The 8196-nt window shown below is 41.5% G+C and overlaps 1 non-coding gene across 1 annotated transcript; it reads left to right on the forward strand.

The window, feature by feature from the left end:
• Window positions 1-3419: 3419 nt before the first annotated feature.
• On the forward strand, window positions 3420-3557 carry LOC119937308. The gene has a single exon (XR_005453986.1). It is a non-coding gene; the product is annotated as a small nucleolar RNA SNORA7 (small nucleolar RNA).
• Window positions 3558-8196: the final 4639 nt, after the last annotated feature.

Raw genomic sequence — 8196 nt, forward strand, 5'->3', positions numbered from 1 at the left:
AATGAGAGATACACATTATACAATGTATTAGCACAGAGAAATATTGCTTTAGTTTACTAGGAAATGATGTAACTACAAGAAATAGCATGAAATTAAAGGCTTTTAGGACACACTGGATAATGTGTCTAGGAGAAGGGAGTGATCAACAATGTCAAAAGCAGCTGAGAGGTCAAGGATGATTAGGATGGAGTAGAGGCATTTGGATTTGGCAAAAAGCAGGTCATTTGTGACATTTGGGAGGGTGGTTTCTGTGGACCGAAGGGGATGGAAGCTAGATTGGAGGGGGTCGAGGAGAGAATTGAAGGAGGTGTAGACAACTCACTCAAGGAGTTTAAAGAGGAATGGTAGGAGGGAGGTGGTGTGCTAACTGGAGGGAGCCATGACATCAAGGGCAGGTTTTTTTAGGATATAGGAGACATGGAGACGTTTGAAAGCAATGGAGAAGAAGACATTGGGGGAACAAACACTTGAAGCGGTCACGAGGGAAGAAGAGAGGGGGTGAGTGTTCTGATAAGGTGTGAAGGAATGGGGTCGGAAGAGCAGGTAGAGGGGGTGGATTTTGAGAGAAGGCAGGAGATCTCCTCTTGATATAGTGCTTGGAAAGATGGAAGAGTTGAAGAAAGACAGGAGGAAGGAGAGACTGGAGAGAAGCAGGGGAGATTTTAGGGAGATCACTCCTAATAGCTTTAATTTTATAAATATGCTGGAGGCCAGATCATTCGGTGAAAGAGATTGGGTAGGTGTGAGGACAGGGGGTTTGAAGAGGGATTTAATTGTTTGAACAACTGACTGGAGAAATGGGCATGGGCGTCAAATAGCTCAAAAGCTAGGGTAGTTTTGTGGAAAGGCACCAGATTGTGTGTCAGGAGACCGAAGTTTCATTCCCATTCCCACCAGTGACCTAATCTTGGACATTTTGCTTAACCTCTGTAAAATAGGGATAAATTATCTCTATAAAATAGAGATAAATAGAGTCAGTCAGTCAGTCAATTGTTAGTCATCACATGGCTGATGCCACTCAACTGCATTATTATTATTATTGTATTTGTTGAGCACTTTCTATGTGATTAGCACTGTTTTAATTGCTCAGGTGGTTACAAAGTTAATCAGATTGGACACAGTCCCTGTCCAACATGGGTCTCACAGTCTAAGTAGAAGGTGAACAGATACTTAATCTGCATTTTACAGATGACGGAAACTGAGCACAGAAGAGTTAAGTGACTTGTCCAAGGTCACACAGCAGGCACGTGACAAAGGCAGGATTCGAGCCCAGGTTCTCTAACTCCCAAGCCTGTACTCTTTCAACTAGGTCACTCTACTTCCCAGGAAAGCAAAAATTCCCTGCTCCCCAACTTCCTCCCTCACCGCCCCTCTGCCCACCTCATCCCCGCACACCCCAATAAGCTCCAGGCCAGGAGCTTATTCCTGGGTTCCACTTGATTCACAGCTCAGGTGAACGGCCCCCACCTCCCTCAACATCAGACTGGGGTCACCCAGCAGAAACTATCTGCCTGGATAACAGCATACTCTTCTCATAGTTTTTTTTTTCTGTTTTAATGAATGCCTCATAGTAAGTGCTTTAGCAATGCAAGAATTATTGTTTATTAATTATTTTATTTGAACTGATTAAATTAGTTTTATAGGCTCTTTCACTTTAGCTGATCTTAAGCTATCTTGTCTTTTGTTAAATTCACCCTCAATATTGCCATTAGTCCTTGGATTTTCACTGTATTTCAGTATGCATTTGAAATTCCTCTTCTTTCTGATATTGTCTCAGTTGGTTATAGTTATAAAAATCCCATATACCTTCTTTAGAACTACCCCTTTTCTGGTTTACCTCATTAGGTCGTGGCGTCCTCAGAACTTTCCACTGAACAAACCAGTTACCATCTTTCTTTTGTCTACGCAAACTATGAAACACTTCCAAGACCTCAGCTTTGTTTTCCCCTTCTTGTCATACTGTTTCGTCTAAATGTCCCTTCCCTCATAACTTTCCAAGTTTGTTTTTAAGTTCTGATTTGCCTTCTAGAAATGAACATAGATTACTATCATCCTTAGGCAAAAGATTTAATTGGTCATCTAATCATGCCAAATAATTAATAATGGCAACCTTTTCAGAATATTTGGCTTCTGCAAATATCAGTTCCATTTTGACTCCATTTTCTGCTAACCTATTTCCCTATCTGGGACACTAAAAGTAAAATGGAAAAAGTCACATCCCAGTGCAAATTTCTTACATTCAGCATTACTAAGCTAACATGGAATGCCAAATGTTGAATAAATGGACTTACTTTCAGTGGCTATATTTTGAACTCATATGATTTTATTTGATATTGCAAAATTGAACAGCACAATTCAAGCTTTGTTTTGCAGCATTCTTAAGTGAACATGAATGGTCAAATATGACAAATAATAATCGCTGTGGTATTTGTTGAGCCCTGAATTAAGCACGGAAGTAGATGCAATATAATCAGATCAGACACAGCCCCCATCTCACATGGACCTCGCAGGCTAAGTAGGAGGAAATACGAGCAGTCCATTACCATTTTACAGGTTTGGAGACTGAGGCACAGAGAGGTAAATTAAGTCACTTGTTCAGGTCCACACAGCAGGCAAGATGAGAGCTAGGATTAGTACCCAGTTCTTCTAGCTCTCAGTCCCATGCTCTTTCCACTAGACCTCGCTGCTTCTCAAAAAAGTCAGAGCTGCCCAGTCAAGGGAACTGCATAATGGACAGAGAACTCACATAAAGTCTCTCAATTCCAAGTAGATCAGCATGAATGGGAGAGGACTGGGAAGGATGAGCTTACGAGAAAATCTGTGCTTGAAGCCACTAGAGAGAAAGTATTCTTTGTTAAACATATTACCAAGAGAGCAAATAGCTGTTTATACCTCTTGAAATCAGAGGAATAGAGGTAGTAGTACTAGTAATTGTGAAATTGGTTAAGCATTTACTATGTGTAGTAGATAAAAATAATCAGATCCCTTATGGGGCTCTCAGCCCAAGCAGGGAGGGAGAACAGGTATTTAATCCCTATTTTACAGACGAGGAAACTGAGACAGAGAAGTTAAGTGATTTCCCCAAGGTCACACAGCAAGTAAATGGATTAGAACCCAGGTCCACCAGTTCCCAGGCCTGTGCCCTTTTCACTAGCCCCTGCTACTTCTGAGGGTAGTAGTGGTAGAAATGGTAATAGTAGTAGAAGTAGTAATAACATTTATTACCTACAGGATGGTAACATTTATTACACACTACTAAGAGCTTTGGATGTATAAAATAATCAAGTGACTCATTCCCTGCCAACAAGAATTTTGTACCCTACGTACAAATATAGTAATCAAAAGAAATAATTGAAAGCACAGTTGAAAAAATGCATATACGTAAATTCTGATAATAGGAAGAAGCACTATATATGATTCCCTTCTCAGGGTCATACCCGGAGAGTTTCCAGTACTCTACCAGCCTCAGCTATGGGAGGGAGAGTCAAGCAGAGGCTTACCTATTCCATTCCTAGCTTGAGCAGTGGCTAGCGAGTGGAAGGCAATCTGCTACAAGTCAAAACTCACCCATGCTGGGCAGCAGAATGGGAGAGAGTCAAGGGCAGAGACTCGAGTTTACTGCATGGAAGGCAAAAATGGTAAACCACTTCCATATTTTTACCGAGAAAACTCTACGGATACACTACCAGAATGATTGCAGATGGAAAACGGGACGCTCTGGGAGAGATGTGTCCATGGTGTCTCTATGGGCCAGAAATGACTCGACGGCGTAAGATGAGTCTACATATGATAAATACAAGAATTAGCAGTTGGTTTATATGACTTAGGATACCTGATAGTACTTTGGGAAGACATGTTGGAGGAGATGGGCTTTCAGGGGGAGGGCTGTGATCTGCCAGATTTAGGAAGGGAGGCATTTCTAAACCATGAAAATTACTTGAATGAAGAGATGCTAAAGAGGAAGTAGTAGTAATGGTAACTGTAGAAACAATATTCATTAAGTGCTTATGGTGTGTGAAGCACTATACTAAGGAATGGGAAAGAATACACAGGTGAGCATTAGACCGGATTTCTTTCCATCAAGGAACTCACAATCTTAAGAGGGTAGGAAAAGTACCTTCTCACTTGTTTATACTACTCCAAGTGCTTAGTGCAGTACTCAGCACACAACAGACACATACTATTACGTTTTTGAGGGCTCTGACTGATGGGTGAGTTGAAGGTGCTAAATGCTTGCTTCAATGCTTTGCATACAGTAAGCACAAAATGAATATTGTTGATTGTAGTTAAATTACCACACATTAATGCAAAAGGGATAGAAGAGCTGCATATTCTACCACTGTAAACTCCTCTGCAAGGGGTAAATCGACCGGTTCTTCTCACATTTGGGAGCCCAAACTTCAATCAACTGTATTTATTGAGAACTTACTATGTGCAGAGCACTCTACTAAGCGCTTGGGAGTGTACAACAAAACCGAGTTGGTAGACATGTTCCCAAAATGTAACTTTCTAAATAGTTTGTGTTGGAAAGGTATTGGAAAGCTTTCACTGAACTACAATTTCTGGAGAGCTTTAATAATACTCAATAGCCATAATAGCCATATATGATGGTGCACCATCATACATTAAAAAATTGTATTTTCACTTTTCATTTGTTCCAAAATTAGGAATTAGGTCCAATATTTCATGAGCTATAGTCACTGGATGGCTATTACGCAACTGTTGATGTTTTTGCCATTATTTTACAGTTCTCACTGTGTTACTGAGAAGCAATGTTGTCTACTGGCCTGGAAGAAAGACCTGGGGCTCTAATCCAGGCTCCACCCTTTGTCTGCTGTGTCACCTTGGGCGAGTCACTTCAACTTCTCTGCTTCTGTTACCTCATCTGTAAATCTGTAATCTGTAATCTGGGGATTCATTCATTCATACAGTTGTATTTATTGAGCACTTACTGTATGCAGAGCACTGTACTAAGCGCTTGGAGAGTACAACTCAGCAACAGAGACAATCCCTACCCAACAAAGGGCTCACAGTCTAGAAGGGAGGAGGCAGACATCAAAACAAGTAAACAGGCATCAGTAGCATCAATAAAAATGATTAGAATTATAGATATATACACGTCATTAACAAAATAAACAGAATAATAAATATGTACATATATACACAAGTGCTGTGGGGTGGGGAGGGGGATAGAGCAGAGGGAGAGAGTTGGAACGATGGGGAAGGGAGGAGGAACAGAGGAAAAGGGGGGTTTAGTCTGGGAGAAAAGGGGGCTCACCTGACCCTCCAGGATGCGGAGGGCGCGGAAGGCCCCATGGAGGAACTCGTGCGCTGGGCTCCTGTCCCCACCATAGGTGGTGGTGGCTGAGGCGGCCTCCCCAGCCACAGCCATGACAGCACCAGCGTGACTTAGTGGAAAGAGCCTGGGCTTTGGAGTCATAGGTCATGGGTTCAAATCCTGCCTCTGCCACTTGTCAGCTGTGTGACTTTGGGCAAGACACTTCACTTCTCTGGGCCTCAGTTCCCATATCTGTAAAATGGGGTTAAGACTGTGGGCCCCCCGTGGGACAACCTGATCACCTTGTAACCTCTCCAGTGCTTAGAACAGTGCTTTGCACATAGTAAGCGCTTAATAAATGCCATCATCATCACCATCGTCATCACCCAGGTGAGCCCCGTGTGGGTTGTAGACTGCGCCCAACCTGATTAGCTTATATCTACCCCAGCACCTTATTTCAGCGCCTGACACCTAGGAAGTACTTAACATATACCACAGTTATTACTATCAATGCCCACGCTAGGTGGAGGAGAATTTGGAGAAATAAGAGATGATTGAGAACCTTATATACTCTCTCCTTTTGGTACACCCCAGTTGGCACGTTTCATTCCTCCAAGCCTCAGTGCCTCATGGGGAATGACTTTCCCCCTTTATGGAATTTCCCCACCATCACATCCACCAAAATACCTCCCTCATCACCTTGTAATTCCTCCCGTAAACCTACCTGTCACCCCAAGATGCATTCCATAATAATTTCCATCGCATGAAATCGTATAAGCCATCTTAAACCCCTATGTGTATATTGGCTCATTTATTTCACTTACCAGTATTCATTTTTCATTATATTACCTAATGAACTAATGCTGTTTTTCTTGTTCCCATTGCATTTCTATCCAACTATATTGCCCATTTGACTGTAGTCTCCTGGAGGGCAAGAACATTCCTTTTTTTTAATGGTATTTAAGGGACTATTATGTGCCACACACTGTACTAAGCTCTGTACTACTTTCTCCTTCTATCATATGTTTTCCCCACAGAAGGCATTCATTAATTTCTGATGATGATGACGATGATGGCCAACTTGTACTTCCCAAGCGCTTAGTACAGTGCTCTGCACACAGTAAGCACTCAATAAATACGATTGAATGAATGATGGTGATGTTGTTGCTGATGTCGATGGTGCTGTTTGGAAGATTGTTTCTTGGTATTCTTACTTTTGAGAATTTTCCAGTTAGTGGCAGTAATCGCCCTCTCAATTTCTGCTGATTAAGCTGGTCTATCTACTGCAATGGTGTCCCTGCAGTCAAATGCAATGTCACATTGTCTGAAACTGCCACAGTATGTTTTCAAAGCAAGTATTCTGCCCTCCTGGCTTCCGTGTGTTCCCTTTTAATTCCCACTACAGCAGCTTTTTGGGTATCCTGCCATCACCCATTCCCCTTACATGACCCATCTAGCAAAGCTACATCCCTGTGACAATTGCAACAGTCCTGAGGGGCTGGCTGAATTCCAATTCTCACTGTTGGCAGTTCAATCTTAAACCCCTCATAGATAATAGAGTTCTGCTGTGACAGATCTTGATTGAATCTCATTCATCACACTTTTCAGGTTGCTATCCTGATGAGTAGCCCTTATCTGGCATCACAATGTTTTTTTGTATTTCAGTTTTCATGTGTGGTACTAAATCCAAAACTCAAGCATGAAAATTTTCACCTTGCTATATAATGTGTCTGAATAATTAATAATCTCCCTCAAGCACAACACAACTTCATATCCTCTAACTATTGTTCGCAAGATAGCCTTTGAAATCTTGAAGATGTCACACAATTTTTAATAAAATTTGTTACTTGTGGGTTTATAATCAGTTTTCTGCAAGTAGTGTCCTTCCTCTCCAAAGGACATGATTTTTTTTTATTTGCAAAGAGAAGAGCTAAAAAGTTATTTTCTAATTGAAGATAATGTCTCTTTGACATTGTCCCAGTCTTATATGGGTATCCCAATCTCCCAGTTCACCCAAATCATGCATTTGTCTCATGACACTTCTACAATGGATTAGTCGTTCTACTTGGTTGAGTGGAGTATGTTTGAGAAATAGATGACTGGAGGATAAACATGTCTGCAAAAAAGGGATGCCCCAGAGCAAAAGGACTGAAAAAATGCTTTAAGGATGTAGTGAAATGAAGCCGCAGGCAATAGGGGATCAATGTTGAAAACTGGATGGTAGTTGTGATGGATTGGCATGGATCAATGCAATCAAGAAGGAAGCTATTCTTTCAAGGCATACCCTCTGAGAGGAGTGGGAGATAAAGATGCCAAAGTGAAAATAGCACCACTGTCAGCACACACGAGAACCCAATAAAGGGAAGTCTTTGTGGGTGCAATTTGTAGTTGTTTTTATCCACGTAGGTGTTAACTATTGTCTTCAGGGCATGATTGAAAGCTGGGAGACACCTCTAGTTTCCATAGCCACTATATGTTGCCAGCTTGTACTTCCCAAGCGCTTAGTACAGTGCTCTGCACACAGTAAGCACTCAATAAATACCATTGAATGAATGAATGAATGAATAGCCAGCTCTTTCACTTGATTTCTTGAAGATGGCACACCAGGGTGCCATATGCTTAGGAAGTGTCATAGCATTTGGTGAGCAACAATTACAATTTCCCATGCACTTCATGATTTGGTAAAGTTTACTCATGTGTCCTACTAGTCTTCATTTTCCAGACTGAAAAGGATTCATCTTTTCAACATGTTTGTGTATGTGTGCTCTGCGTTTCACTAGCCAGAATCAATCAATCAATCAATCAATCAATCATATTTATTGAGCGCTTACTGTGTGCAGAGCACTGTACTAAGCACTCAGGAAGTACAAGTTGGCAACATAGAAGAAGACAGCCAGAAGAAGAAGAAGAAAACAGCC

This window comes from Tachyglossus aculeatus, chromosome 14 (assembly GCF_015852505.1).
Source record: "Tachyglossus aculeatus isolate mTacAcu1 chromosome 14, mTacAcu1.pri, whole genome shotgun sequence".
Taxonomy (NCBI): Eukaryota; Metazoa; Chordata; class Mammalia; order Monotremata; family Tachyglossidae; genus Tachyglossus; species Tachyglossus aculeatus.